Source organism: Camellia sinensis, chromosome 9 (genome assembly GCF_055761805.1).
Source record: "Camellia sinensis isolate YWXY chromosome 9, ASM5576180v1, whole genome shotgun sequence".
NCBI classification, from domain to species: Eukaryota; Viridiplantae; Streptophyta; class Magnoliopsida; order Ericales; family Theaceae; genus Camellia; species Camellia sinensis.
The window spans coordinates 98275328-98291850 of record NC_138969.1 but is presented as its reverse complement, the minus strand read 5'-3'; the positions used below and the strand labels follow the sequence as shown (position 1 = coordinate 98291850).

Sequence of the window (16523 nt, the reverse complement as noted above, 5' to 3'; positions counted from 1 at the left end):
AATAAAAAATTAAGAAAAAAAATATGAATGTTTGGGTTAACTCTTTGACTTTTTATGAGAAAATATGTATTAAAAAATTATATAAATTAGTATGTAGAGAAAAATTAAAATTAAAAATTATGCAATCATAATTTTTGACTTTTAATAAGTAATGATAATTTTTTAATTTTTTGAATAATTTTTTAACTTTTTGACATCTTAGGCCTCGTTTGGCAAGAGGCTATTTTAGCCAATTAGTCAAAAAGTTACTAAATTAGCCAAAAAGCCAACAACTCATACCAAAAAGTCAAAGATTCTCTTTTCTCTCTACTTTTTGCACATCTTTTCGTAATTAGCCAAAAAGTCATCCCAAACATACAAGTTTCTTTTTACCTACTTTTTTAGCCAAATAATCAAAAAATTACTAAATTAGCCTGTTCCCAAACGGCGCCCTACCAAACTTGTCCTGTCCTAAGATTAATGGGTGGTTAACTTGACCTATGTTTACCACCAGGAAACTTCCTACTATTTCCTCCCAGCACAATCTGTGCCTCGCTCTCTCTCTCACTTCTCCACCGCGACCACAGCAGAAACTTTGCCTCTTCCTTTTCATCGACACCCACAGTCCTCACCACCGTCGCTGCTCTTCCCTCCTTAGCGACCCTTCGTCTACATCTCGATCGCAACAACTACGGTAGCCACCATCTTAGCCTCACACAACATTGCGAAGGTGAACACATTTATTTATATATATATATATATATATATATATGCTTCAGTTTTCAAAAATTTGTCTTTGTAGAGAATAAGAACCACATGATTTTACCTAATTTGTCATCTATGATTGAATCTCCAAATTCATAGAAAAACTATTGTTCTCATACAACAAAAATCCCTAATTTTTCACACCCCTAAACTGTTATAGTGATGACGAAAGTTACTGAAAAGTTCATTGTGATTTTCAGTTGGGAATGCACATTTTGAAACATGGTAGATTTGTATTCTAATTCCTTAAAATTTAGTGATAAAACAAAAAAAAAATAAATAAATAAAATTGCCCCATTTCTTTCCTCACTCAGTTATTTTTAAAAAAGATTTATGCAAGTAATGGATTGATAATAAAATGCAATTGACTACTTATATAAAATTCACGAGGAGCAGATTGAGGGAAGACCTATATAACATATCAAATATTAAACTTTCTCAGGGAAAAATTTGGGATTCATCCATTAAACTTACTTGGGAAACATATTGGGATTCAAACACAACTTATTCAGGAAAGGCTCATATCATTTCAAAGAGTAAACTTGAATCCCAATATGTGCTCTATATTGCTTGCTAGCTGTTTCTCATGTAGTGTAGCTGCAGTAATATTAAATGTTTCAATAGTCTTTACTGAGCATATAATTCATTAACTTTTCTTCATTATTTTTCACCATTTCAGGAAGATAAGGCTAATGCTATTTCCCATATGAACACCATTGTCAATTCAACAAAAGGAGATCCAGTTTTGGTTAGTTTTCTCTTTCGCCCTGTCATGAGTGCTATCTATTGATATTTTGCTTATAACTTAATCTATTTAACTGCCACTAATGTGAATAATGTTGATGTTCGAGCACTAACATCTTAAACTAAGTTTGGCTTAGTATTTATTTTGTAGGGTATATTGTTGATTTTGAGTTGTGATAGCCTTAACACATTGTTGTCTTGTTCTCCATATGGTTAAGAATTAGCAACTATTGATTTATCTGTCATTTTTTACTTTGTTTTGGAATCATCCAGGAAATTGATCTTCAGGAGCCCTCGTTACTTTTCTCCTTGTGCGATTCCTCTTTTTGTTTCTTTGTCAAAGGGCCGTTTTTTTCCGGGGGGGAGGGGGGGGTGGTTGGGGGGTGGGATATAATGGTGTTGATTTTGGAGTTCTTTATCTAATTAGGCTTATATGATTGCCACATCTATATTGTTCATTTATCCACAGCTTCTAAGTTGAATGTATAATGTATCATTACTTTTTTTCCTATTAACTGGCCTTTTTTCTTCTTCTTCTTCTTCTTCTTCTTCTTCTTATATTATACCATTTGCATCTATATACGTTTTCCTAGAGTTGCTTACAATTTCTGCTAATTATTTTTTACGCTTGTTATAAGAATTCCAAGTTCTATTATACCATATTGCATCTATATATTATTTTTTTCCCTTTCTTCCTATTAATTGGCCTATTCTTAATTTTTTTTTCATTTTTTTAATGAGATTTTTATTGTGTAATCACATTAAAAAACCTTTTATTCCTGAACTTTCTTTGTATATATTTTTCCAACATTAGACTTTCATTTATGAAATATATGATATTATTAGCTATTCATATGTGGTCAATGTTGTGATTCAAAGGAAATTTGTTTCAAAGGAAATTTTTGTACAAATAATATTGATTATATTTTAGATATTAGTTTTGTTTGGATTTTAATCACGGTTGATATGTTGTGATTGATAGTCACATTTTGTGGTCGAACTTTTTTTTTTTATCACATGTACTAATCGTGATGAGAAATGCATATAACTGTGATCTTATCTCACTATTAATCATGGATTAATCTCAGGTTTTATTAGTTATTGATCACACTTAAAATTCGTGATCTAAATGTTTATTATCACGGTCAAAACATGTGATGAAATTATCTTTTAATGACGGTCAAAAAGTATGATAAAAAATGACCCTGAACAATCACACTTTGGCAAAATAAAAAATCCATGATTAAATAACATACATCACACTTAAAATCCGTGATCTATTTATGATTTTGTAGTAGTGAGAAGAAGAAGATGCTACACAAATAAGGGAATTATTATTCGATTATGATTCTAAATCTAACATAAAGAAATCATCCCTCAAATTACCATGACCATAAAATGTTCTACCAAGATAAATTGACAAACTAATGTCCTCAAAATGAAAAGAAAAACCTAACTTCAAAAATGCTGAAACTGAAAGCAGGTTACATCGGATAGTGGGTGTAGTGTTTTAAAAAGCTCTAGGCGTATCGAGGCGCCAAGGTCACCTGGAGCCTAAGCGTCGAGGTGCGCGCCTCACTAAAGCGAAGCGCAAGTTATAGAAGTTAAGCAAAATATTAATATAGCACAATTTTCAACATTAGCAAATATTTAATATGTATATTATTAATTTTTTTAGTAAGAAGAGAAGAAGAAAAAAAACAATTAATTTTTTTAATATATATATATTATTTTATTTATTTATTATATTTTTTAAATAATGTGTTTCAGTTCATTTTTTTATTTTATTTTGTATATATGTGTATTTTTTTTTATTACTATGTATAAGTATATATTATATTTTACATATTATCTATAAGTATATTATATATTATATAATAGCTATTGTATAATATTATATATATATATATATATATATATATGAATCAATTATATTTTATATATTATCTAATATCTGTAAGTATAATATATATCATATATTATATAATAGGTGCTGATAAAAAAAAAATAGTATATAATAGGTATTATATAATATTATATATATATATATATGAATCACAAAGATAAAGAAAGGGAGAGAAGAGAGAGAGAGAGAGAGAGAGAGAGAGAGCGATCGCGAGAGACACAGAAGCGAGAGAGGAGACGATGAAAGAAGAGAAGAGAAGAGAAGAGAAGAAAAGAAGCAGAGAGAGAAGAGAAGCAGAGAGAGAAGAGAAGCAGAGAAGAGAAGAAGAGGAGAGCAGAACCTGCGTGGCGTGTACTTGTCGCGTCATCTTCTTCTTCTCCACTAGGTTTTTTTTTTTTTTAATTTAATGTTTTTGCTCTTTTGACTCACGTTTTGAAAATTTTATTCTGTAAATGTGATTTCATCCCATGTGGGTATCCACACAGAAAGCCGAGGCGCACAAGGCGCTCGCCTTGCGCTTCGTAATAAGGCGCTCGCCTCATCACCTAGGCAGCGCTTCCCCTATGCTGCCTCGCCTCACCATGCCTAAGGCGCAAAGCTGCGCCTTGCCTCGCCTTAAGCTTAGGCGTGCGCCTTAGCGCGCTTTTCAAAACACTGAGTGGGTGCATAAAGCACATCATGAAGGAGCAAGTTGCCCCCAGTACGCAACTTGAGCTGAAAGCTACCAACTCCTGAGACTTCTTCTTAAGCTCCATTTCCCACTATTATATAATTCCTACCAACTGGTATCTGATGATAATCTACAAATCTAGCCTGATCTCTAGCTACATGTTTGGTTGCTCCCGTGTCTACAATCCAACCAAAGAGAGAGTGATCAATAAAAACATGTGAACAAACAAATATATTTAGACAGCTAGTAATAAGGTGTACCTTTTTCGGCTCAGTACACTCTTGAGTGAAGTGACCCTTTTATCAACAGTTATAGCATTTGAGTTTGGACCTATCATTCTTTCCAGCACGCTTGCCACTGCGACGCTTGGTTACTCTGCCATCTCTTGGCGCCAGATTCTTAGCCTTTGCTTGTCTACTCTTTTTTGTTGTCATTTGTGCTGAGGCTTGTATCTCCTATGCTTTCCAGCTTTAGCGACAAGTGTAGCAGAGCAGTTTGCATCTTTGCCATCTGCCTTGAGCTCAAGGTGTCGAGAAATGTCATCAAAAGTTTTGATTCCCTCATTGTGCGTGAGCACCAATTTCACACGTCCCCACGAAGGGTCAAGTAGGGATCTGATGACTGACAAAATCTGTTGCTCATCAGTGAGATCATTGTCAGCTGCCTTCTTCTCTTTAATTATGGTAGACATCACCTTAAGGTGCTCAACCATAGTATGTTTTGGGTCCATCACAAATTGATTGAACTTCAATGTAAGGGCACGCAACCTAGCTGCTGTCATGCCTTCATACTTTAAGCGCAATTGATCCCACATTTCTTTGGTAGTTGGGAATTTCTCAAATTCATGCAGCTCAACAAGGTAAAGCGCACACTCCTATCCCTCTTAAACCCGTTTGCATAGGCATTGTGGTCACGACGATGTTGTGCTGTGTTCCTTGCCTTAGGAATGGCCATGATGTTGGTCAAATGGTCGAGCAACTCTTGCTCATTGAGAAGGTACTGAACCTTCCTGTGCCAGATATCATAGTTGTTTCCATCCAATTTATCTCCGTTATTAAGTTCAGCAATAATATTCTTCGAGTCCATTTCACTAATATCAAATAAAGTTTTTACTCAAATTTGATTATAAAAAAAAAGATGAACCGTTGGAGATGCTCTTACTCTTATTAGTATGATAATAAAAAAAAAATGTTAATATCATTATTTAAATTTTTTTTTTTTTTTTTTTTTTTTTTGCAGGAAACATTTCTTTTCCAATAAGTCACGCTAAATACATCGGCCTCTCTATACTCTGCAACGAGGACATAATCGCAAAACCCTAGCACAATTCATCCCAACTCAGTGAAATTCAAGTTTATGCATTAAAAACATCTCAATTAAAAGCTCCGAATTCCGTGAAGTGTGTGTGAAAATGGGGAGTGAAGGGTTGGATGTTGAGTTGACGAAGCATAGTTGTGGGTTTGCGGTGGGAGTAGAAGAAGTGTCGGTTGATGTGGTGGTGGAAGGAGTAGGTGGCTTGGGAATCAGAGGAGGGGGAACATCTTCAGATGGAAGCTCCGAGGTTATCAACTCCAACAATGGTGATGGTGGTGGTGTGTAGGTCACGTGCTTCATTGAGGTGTTGGAGGATGTTACCCTTCATTTTCAGATCATACGTTTTCACAAACAGGTTAGGTTTTGTCACTCTTTATGTTCACAATTTTGTAATTGAAATAGTTAGTATTAATTATTCGTATGGTGCTTACTAATATTATCATCGATGGGAGAGATGTGAAATTGTGTAAGTAATTTTTCAGCAAAATAAACATTTAAAGGGGGTCAAATTGTAGGATTTTATTGAAAAATGAAAAAGAAAATGGGAGTTATAAAAGATTTAAGGGCATATATGAAATTTAAGAGGGGATAAATTGTATTTTTTTTATATTATTTTAGCCATAGGTGAGAAACAATAATTTTCAAAGTCAGCTGGGAATACAAAATTAGAATATGTTTGTATGTATGTAATGCTGATACTCAGTTGATTTTGTGATAAGTGAAAATGCTTTCTATTCTCGACTGATTGTAATACCTGATTAGGGATAGTTGTTTCAGCACAAGTGTGGTCCTTTTTCCTCTCTCTCTCTCTCTCTCTCTCTCTTTTGTTGTTGTTGTTGTTGTTGTTGTTGTTGTTGTTGTTGTTGTTGTTGTTAAGGAGCATTGCTTTGTTTTTGTTTTTTCTAATTGACATGGGGTGTTTCCATGTGGACAAATAAATTAGTGCTACTTATCAAGAAAAAAATAAATAAAAGGGAAAAGAAAAATAATATGCAAGGTTATGTGATTATTTAGATATTATACAGTTTTTATATGCCATGTAAGGCTGCATAGATCATGTCTTGACATAATTGGATTGTATGTATGGTTGTGCCTGTTTGGCAGAAATTATTTACAGCTTATTTCAGCTTTCAGTTTAATTTAAGCTATTTTGATGTGTTTGGTTTAGCTTATAGCTTATAGCTTTGTGGAAGTCAGAAATCAGCTTATTCTTTGAGTGGGGCAGGAGATGCTTTAAGAATAAGCTGGAAATCAGCTTAAGCTGAAAGTTATAAGCTATAAGCTGTTTAGGCATAAGCTATAAGCACTTTCCCACAGCTCTACCAAACAGGGCTGTTATATCACCAAATGGATTAATTAAAATTGATACTGGATTAGAGTTTGTAAAATCGAAAAATCGAGTATCATTTAGATTAATGACAATTGTTTTCTTTTATTTCTATAGATCTATGCATGGATTGGTTGCAACTCTACCAGATTTGGACGCTTATATGCCGCTGCACCTACCCGACCTGTAAGTTAACAATTTATATATTCACGAAAGCTTCCATCTTTTCTGAATTTCATGGTTGTTTTATTTAGGGAAGTTTCCCTATTATTCATTTCAAAAACTACCTATTTTTGTGACAAAAATCACAATTTGCTTATTTACAAATTTTAATGGTAGCAAAGAAGGAATTATGAGGGATAAAAGCACCTACATTGATGGCCTTCCCGTCCTTGCATAATGGCATGAGATCATGATATAGTTAGAACAAGTATGGTTGTTATGTTTAGCACCATAGGAGTTAGTTAGAGTTAGTATGGTTGTTATGTTTAGCACCATAAGAGTTAGTTAGAGTTAGTTGGGTCTTTATCCTATAAATATAAGATTAGGCTTCTAGTATTCAGTTTTATGATATTTTGACATTGAATATTTCAGAGCTTGAGAGCTCTTGTACCCATTTTGGGATTTTCTCTCTAATGAAATCTCTTTCTCGATTGGTTTCATCATTTTGGTCTCTTTCTTGATTGGTTTCATCATTTTGGTATCAGAGCTGGAGAATCTAATCTGGTTCTTGCCCATTGATCATCAATTTCAACTGGATGAAGAAGGATTCCTGTTTGTTTCTGGTTAACAGCAACTGGGTTCACATCGTAACCTTAGATTGACCTCTGTTATGGTAAATCAACTTCTGTTCTGGCCTAGTTTGTCAACTTTGCTGAGTTGAAAACAAAATTCTGTCAGAGAACCTTCAATCGATCTGTGCTTGTGATCTGATTTCTTGACGAATTGAAACCCTCAATTTGTGATCTAACTCCTTGCTAAAGATCTTCATTCTTGAATTTGTTCTTGCATTTGTGGTTCAAATAAAGGTACACTGTTATGAATCTAGACTTCAAATGGGGTACAGGCATTGTCCACAACTTTGAATCCAAGTTTAGTTGCAGTTTGACCTTCGACTCTAAGTAGATTCTAGTGTCACAATCATCAGATCAGCCTTACGAACCTAACTGATTTTTGCGATCTCCTGCGAAGCCTTGAATCTGAGTTGCGCAATGAGTTTATCATTTCGAACTCATCAACTGTGTTTGAACTTTCATTTCTAGTCACGATTCCTGCTGTTACAAGGTCGCGATCTCTGCTATTTGCTTTCGGCAGTAGTAATTAGTGAGGTTTATTTTAGTGGTAAATCAATTCTAATGAAGTTGTTAGTGAGGTTCATTTGAGTGGTAGTCAAGTCTAATGTTTTACCCAAAAAAAAAAGAAGAAAGAAAGTCAAGTCTAATGAAGTGGTAGTAAGTAAGATTTATTTGAGTGGCAAGTCAAGTTTCCAAAAGTGATAAATGGTGTATTATTGACTAGTAAGTATGGTGTGACAACCCCGACTTGTATATCATTATTGCATAACATATTAGTTTGAGAATTTGCATATTTAGGTGATTAATTGTGCTTATATCTGTTTATTTTTGGAATATCTGTTGGAATGCGTACTTGGAATCAAAAATTGAAAGTCCTAGTGAATTCAAAAACCAAAATTGGCTATTTCAATAAGCTAATTAGAACATTTAGAACCATATGGAAAGTTTGATTAAAATTTGATTCAGTTTAAATTAATTAGATTAATCAATTAGAATTGAGTGAGTTTAATTAGACTTAAGCTTGTTTAATTAGCCCTAAGCACACTTAATTAGCCTAATCCAATCTACCATATATATATATATATATATATGTTATAAGCTTAACATTAAGTTCATTTCATCATTTTGAGTTGAAATTAGAGAGAGAGAGAGAGAGAGAGAGAGAGAGAGAGAGAGAGTTCAAACCCTAGAGAGAGAAGAGAAGAATTTGTGAAGAGGAGTAGAGGAATTAAAGAATTTGTGAAGTAGAACTCTAAATTCAAGCCCTAGGTATGTACTTAACCTCTAATTCTTGAATTTAATCCAATTAGGAAGTGTAATCAAGTTGAGAATTAAGAATTTGAAAGAGTAATAGTAGTATTAACTTGAAAATGGAGAGAATTGGATAGATAAGAACATGCATGTATCATTTCATCATTTTTTTAGTTTTAATTTTGAAATCTAAGCTTGCATGCAAGTTATCTTACCTATTTTTCATGAATATTCATGTATCTCTACTCAATTGTCCATGTTGTGATATTTTGGTAATGATAAATTGAACTTCTTGTATGCATGGTTGGATTATGAAGCTTTGAGTTTGGTTTTGAGAATTGACAAAGGTTTTGGGCTTGTGGTTTCAAATTGATTATGTTTATATATCCAAAGAGTATTCATGTTTTTGGTCCAGCCATGCAAGCTTTACAAACTTGAATTCATGTTTTTGAACTTAAATTTTGTTATGGAAAACTCAGAATTCGACCACTTTGCTCGAGCGATGAAGCACACTTTGCATGCATCCAGTATTTTTGCAGAACACTACACAATAGCTCGAGCGATTACCCTTGCACTTGGCTCAAGCAACCATCGAGTTTAGATTTCGGGCATTCAGAAGTTTTGCAGAGTTTTGCAGATTGCTCTAGTGAACTCAGTTCATTTTGCATAATTGGCTCGAGCAACCGTCGAGCCTACATTTCAACCATCTAGTACTTTTGCAGTCCATGTGGCCCGCTCAAGCGACCAATAATGCGTTCTAGCGAACTTCCCTATTTCAGCAATTTTTGAAAAATGCTTTTAAGTGCATACTTCCATTCTCATGCACCTTTAGGCATTCTTGGGCACTGTTTAAGCATCATTAATGAGAGAGTAAACTAGAAACACATTTAAGGGAATTAAATTAAGATAGAATATTTGATTAAGACAATGTGTTTCAATGTGTGCCTTTGTTATATGTTTTGTGTAGGTGGTTACTCGAAGCCTAACGTCTGTACAAGCCCACTGTGAGTAGTATCTCTATAAAGATATGTTTAAAAAGTATTTTAATTTGTTACTTGAATGTTATTTTGAAATGCTATTTTTTATGAATGAATGAATGAATGTCCATTTTGTAAAAGTATTCGTGGCATCCTTAGTGAAGCCCTCGCCTAGGGGAAACAATACCATGGCTGTTTGACTATTCGATTACAGAGATCTTTGATGGATGACCCTCGTGGCCCCTTTGCTAGACCTTTATGGTCCCTTTGTATAGACCTTCGCGATCTCTTTGCTAGACCTTTATGGTCCTTTCGATTAGGCCTTCAAGCCTCTTTGTTATGCTATGGATGTACCACGTTTGGCATTTGCTTACTGTGTTTGATATGACAAATGCTCAATTTTAATTCGTTACTCGATATTTGAAAATGCAAGTTATGATTGATACTGTATTGGACTTCATTCATTTAACCTCTTTATTTGATATTTTTTACTTGGCTTTAGCTCACCCCTCTCCCTTATATATATGTATATATATATATATGTAGGTGAGCAAATGGATCATCAAGTCTAGAGATGCTTCAGAAGTCCACCATTTTGTGAAGCCGCTCATGAAATGCCTCCGTGATGGGGCGTTACTTGGTCTCAAGAGGAGACCAATAGGAGCCAAGCCTGTCAACCCTTTCTTTTGTTTAGTTTTATCTTTGTTATTTAGAGAACTTTGTTTTGTGTTTGGAAGTGGTGTAAAATGTTTAAGTTTGTTGGATATATATCTATGTATGAAGGATGAAGTTTATTATATTTATGAAATTTACCATGCACTGCTAAATGGGCCATTTATATTTTGTTATTACTTCCGCTAAGCCCCGTTATCATATTATGATTTGATTTTGTCTTTGACGCCGAAAGTAATCTGGGATTACTGGTTTAATGAAATGATAAATCAATTTATATTTTGACCTAAACCTCTAGGGGCGAGTCCAGATCATGACATATGGTTTAATGAAATGATAAATCAATAGTAATGAAATCTTAAGTGGAGTCTATTAGGTAGTAGTAAGATTTATTTGAGTGGTGAGTGAAGTTTAAAAAAGTGGTAAGTGAAGTCCTCTTAACTAATAAGTATAATGGTAAGCGAAGTATACCAACAAAATATATATATATATATATATATATATATGCTGTAATGAAAAAAATGGAAAGGAAAGGAAAGGAAATTTGAAGAAAATATGAGCATCTCAATTATGTTATTTGTATTACATCCCAATTATACCAACAAATAAATAAACACACTAGCTCCCATAGTCTTCTTTAATATCCAAAATATTCTCAATTCAGTACTCTCAATTGGCAAAAAAATAAAAAGGAAAAGAAATTTGAAGAAAATATGAGTTACAATTGCTTCTCCATGATCTTTGATATGGTGTAATGAAAATTGTGGTAGTCAACAAGCTCCAAAATCCAAAACACAAACTAGAATTTGACCCCCTTTTTTTTTTTTTTTTTTAGACTCGTAGAATTTGATTATGTTTATGAAATCTTTACACAGAAATTTGTGATTCTAATTTCAGAAACCATAAAGAATCAAGGTTATGATTATAGTTGGTGCCAAGAAATACATAAGAAAGAATTGAGAATGGACCCAACAAACAGAACACATTTCCCCAAGAGCAAATCATCTATCAACTTCTCCATTAGAACCTTGAATTGAAAGGGAATTGACGACTCCGCAATGATGACAAAAGGGAGAATGAGCCGTCGTTTGGCATTGGTTAATATATCTAATTTTTTTAGTTTAGGACTTTTTTAACTTGACTTTTTTAGTCTCGTTTAATTTTTGTTTTGAGACTTTTTTGACTTTTTATGAGAGAAAAAGTATAATGATTATAAATAAAAGTATATTTTGTCTTATTGACTTATATAATTTATTTTGTCTTTTTATACTTTTTTAGTCCCAAAATCTTAGCCAAACGAGCACTGAATCATCAAAGCTTTCAATTGTGCTCCAGCCACCTCTAGTGCCATCGTGACGTCACCACCCAACCTCATATTTGTAATTGGCACCGATGCATTAAAATGAGCTTTTGTAGCAAACTAGGGCAAACATTTCAGTATACAAAGAAGAAATGATGAGGAAGAGAGAAGAATTAGGAAATGATAATTGAGAATTTTGGTGTGATTGAGCAGAAATATTGTGATTTTTTATCACCATGGAAACACAGATCAGGTGAAAGGTATAGAGAGAGACAGAGAGAATGAATGAATGAATGAGAGAAAATAAAAAGTAAAGAGAGAGTTTATTGTTGAATAATGCGCTTCACTGGTAGTAACCGATTACCCGTTTTGGTTTTGGATGGCCAAAAATTTTAGATTCCTATCTAATGGTTCAAAATTATTTTCATGTATGTATCATTGTTGAACAAATAATGGCATGAATCACAATAATGTGAAATATAACTCCCCTATTCTGGCTCTTGTTTTGGCTTCGTTCATTCCCACTATTTTTAGCTAATTATTTGAGAGAGAGAGAGAAAAGGTGTGTGTTTGTCTCTGTGTGTGGCACTATTATTATAATTTGAGTAATGATTGAGATCTCTACAAAAAAGAAAATACTAGAGGTCCCAAATTTTCTACCAAATAAATGACTAAATGTCTCACATGAGTGTGAGGTCCACAAAATTGCGGACCCCACACCCATGTGAGACATTTGGTCATTTGTTTGGTAAAAAATTGGGTGTCCCTAGCATTACCCAAAACAAAAATAAAAACACACATGAATCACTCACGTATATTAGGATCACAAGGGTCACCAAATTGGAAATTCCAAGCTTTTTTTATATATAATTTATAACCTTCGTGACGAAAACAATGCTAGACAAAAGATACTGACAAAAAAAAAAAACCCTTGTTCTCTAATCTCATTTATAAAAATAAATAAATAAATAATAATTAACTAAAACTGTTACATAATTAAAAAGCAATAGCATTTATTATAACAGCTCATAATGGCTTAAATGCTAATAAGAATTCAAACGTTCTGCACCGAGTTTGAGAGTTACTATGTTACAGAACTAATATTAGATTCTCTCACTTTTTCTGACTAGGGAGATAAGGGTGATTATAGATCAATTTTTATTGGTTCGGTTTATAATTTGTATCTATTTGTATGTGTATAGGTTTAAAAAAATTACACTGCAACTATTCGTAGGGTGAATTGTGATTTGTGTAGATCAAATTTACAGATATATGAGTGATTTGTGAATTGAGTTTTTTCATTTAAAAGTTTATTTTTCAAGCTTATTTTTTTCTTATTTTTTAAATATTCTTATTTTTTTCATTTTTTAAAGAGCACTTAGGCAAAAAAAATTTAAAGAGCACTTAGGCAAAAAATTCAAATTTAAAATCTTTTTGCCTAACAATCCACGCGCAAAAATGGCCTTGTTTGGAAAGTTAGCTATCTTAATTTTTTGATTATTTTAATATATTAAAAAATTTATATTTGGGAAGATGATTGGATTTTTTTATAATTGGATGTGATGTTTGTGAGAAGTGCACAAATTGAATTATGTTGAAAACATGTAATGATTGTAATACTTTCTTTTTTTTTGGAAGAAGTGCACAAATTGAATTATATTGAAAATTAACCGCCAAACCGATTCACATCCATCCATAAATCTACAAATTTGCTCAATCTATATCCGCTGAATTAACAAATAGATGTGAATTGATTTTTTTCAATCCACCAATTTAATAACAAATTGAAAGTTGAGTGACCACAACCGACCCGCTCCCACCCAGACGATGTTATTCCCAAACGCCCTAACCAAACACTCTCAGCAGCTCGCTTGCTCTCTCTCTCGTCTTTCGTCTTTATCTTTAGGCCCCGTTTGTTTTCAGAGATAGAATAGAGGAGATTCATAGTGAGGGAATTAATAGTGAGGAGATTGTTAGTGAGGGGATTGATAGTGAGGGGATTAAGTAAAATTGTGTTTGTTTTGATGATAGTTGTTAGTGTACGGATTGTTAAATTATTTTTATATAAAATAATAAAATAAATAAAAAAATATAAAAAATTAAACATTAATATTTTTAAAAAATTCCCAATATATAAAAAATAAAAAAAATAAAAAAATTTCTAGTCCCCTCACTATATTTCTAATACCATCTATATCTCCTTCATCCCAATCCCCCTTCCTTGGCCTTTACTAATACCAAGGGATTAGGAGTCCCCTGCCCATCTCTCAAAACAAACATCTCATATAGTAGTCCCACTTCACTATCAATCCCAATCCCCTCCCTATAACCCCAAACAAACAAGGCCTTAATGCCGACCCGCCCATCGCCTCCGTTGTCGCCAACGATCTCACCACCGTTCTTATAGATCCAGTGATGTAGGTGTTGATCGTATCGCGATGGCATCGACGAAAATGACTGTTGCGATGGCTGCGAATGACTCCGATCCGTTCTGTTCCGTTCGCTTACAGTGCTCTATCTCTCTCTCATCATCATCATTAACCATGAGGTCGTCGACCGAGATTAGACTCTGTCCGGGTTTCAGATTCACAACGGCAACTTTTTGTTGGAAAATTTGGTTTGTTGGGCTTGTTTTGAGCCGACTTTAAGCCCAAAATTGAGTGGGCCCCGAACGTCTTTTGGAGTGGGTCCGAAGAGGTGAAGTGTTCCTTGCCGCGTAGTAAGTCACACGGTGAAAACGGTTCGCAAAACTATTTATGAGTGAATGGGAACATGACGTCATTTTCGTGTTCGTGGAATAGGAAATTTAAGGAAGTAAATGTGGGTTTCTTTGGAAAGGGTTGTCCCACATTGAAACTTTAAGAGAGTTTTGTTGAGTTTATAAGCTCTAGCCGACAACACTTGGGTTGGGCCCCAAGGGGCACCTCAAGTTTGTAGAAGGGAGGAGTTATGGACAAAGTGAACCTTAGCCCAAACCACAACACTCGCGCGCGCGCGTCGCCGTCCGTCTAGCCAAGCCGAGCTGTGCCGGGGGTGGGTGTGGGTTGTGGGTCGGGTCGGTTCTTGTATTAATTTTTTGGACGAAATTCTTTTGAATTTTTTCAAAAATTATTGCGGAAAAAATGAATTTAAAATTCGAATTTGAATTTGAATTCAAATTCTTGTCCAAAAGATGTGCCTCTTTACGTCCGAATTTCTTACAGTAACTGTCGAACAGTTTATAACAGTTTCAGATCTATTAAACTGGACAGACTTCAAACTGCCCAGCAGTTAATCTGTTGAAACAGTTTGCAAATCTGTTTGAATTTAAACAGCACCTGTTCAATTCAAAAACCCATCTTTTCACTTCAATTTAAGCACCTATTCGGGTCTATAAATACATACCATATTCCAGCACTTTACATATCCGAAAATCAGTCTGCAAATCCCATCTTTTGCTGTCCAATTTTGCTCCATTGCATATATTCTTCATATATAATTTTAAGAAAAATATTCAAAGAGTTAGAACACAGGTTTGGTTCGCCGAACAACTTGTTTTGGAGTGCTACTACAAATTAATTAAGATCATTGTATCCTGGGAGATAGACGCCACTCAACCGTAAGCACCGTAGTGGGGCGAATCTGTCTTAAGGACAGAGTGTCACACACTCGACTTGGTCTTTAATTATTTATTCGGTTCAACAAAATAAATTCTGTAAGTTTTATTTTATTTTGTTTGGATTATTTCAGTTTATTTTATTTACACAGAAGATTGTTCCAACAATCTTAAGACATATTCGAATTATTCTGTTTACAGAATTATTCGTTTGTTTCCTTTTCTCTTTCTTCTTTTAAAGAAAATTGTTTTCTGTGAATTTACAATTTAATATTCTAGTTGGAAAAACAAATAGTGGTTATATGCTATTTGACAGATAGTAGTAATATACTGTCTATTTTCTTTGACAACTAGTAGTAATATACTGGTATCATTAATAATTCAGAATATATATTTGTGAAATTTTGTCATAAATTAATTTTGATTTTTAGAAATTATTTTCTGAGTGTTCTTTAATTAAATTTTTTAATTATTGAAGTAAAACAGAAATTTAATTTTCTGTGTGGAATTAATTTGGTTAAATAAAATTTTATTTTATTTGCAAATTAATTGGAAAATAAAAGTTACATTCTTGTTTCTTTTATTTTTACAGAATTTAATTCTGTGAATTTGGATTAATTTTCTGTGTAGTATAAATTCTAATTATAATTTTGTTTTATAAATTAGAATCAATGGCTACTGAAACAAATGCTCAAACAAGTACTACTGTAGTGGCTGCAATAACGCCAACCCTCTCTCCTGTGGTGACAGTACCGGTAAATCACGGTGAAAAGTCAAAGAAGTTCTCAGGAACTGATTTTAAAAGATGGCAACAAAAAATGTTGTTCTATCTTACAAATCTGAACCTGGCTCGTTTCCTCCGTGAGGATGCTCCTATTTTGAAAGAGGATGAAACCAACCGGCAAGTGCTTACTGCGGTTGATGCCTGATTTCCTTTGCCGGAACTACATCTTGAACGGACTTGACAACACATTATACAACGTCTACAGTCCTATCAAGACAGCAAAGGAACTTTGAGAGTCTTTGGAGAAAAAATACAAAACGAAGATGCCGGCTCAAAGAAATTTGTGGTTGGCAGATTCCTGGATTTTGTAATGGATGATTCAAAATCTGTGATTAGCCAAGTTCAAGATTTCCAACTCATTTTGCATGACATTCACACAGAAGGCATGTCTCTCAGTGAATCCTTCCAAGTTGCAACCTTAATTGAAAAATTACCACAAGGTTGG

The 16523-nt window shown here is 33.8% G+C and overlaps 1 long non-coding RNA gene across 1 annotated transcript; it reads left to right on the top strand.

Annotated features, from left to right (window-relative positions):
* The first annotated feature begins 570 nt into the window (after positions 1-570).
* Positions 571-5442, top strand: LOC145798700 (uncharacterized). Its single transcript, XR_014340125.1, has 3 exons — positions 571-709; positions 1424-1492; positions 5304-5442. It is a non-coding gene; the product is annotated as an uncharacterized LOC145798700 (long non-coding RNA).
* Positions 5443-16523: the final 11081 nt, after the last annotated feature.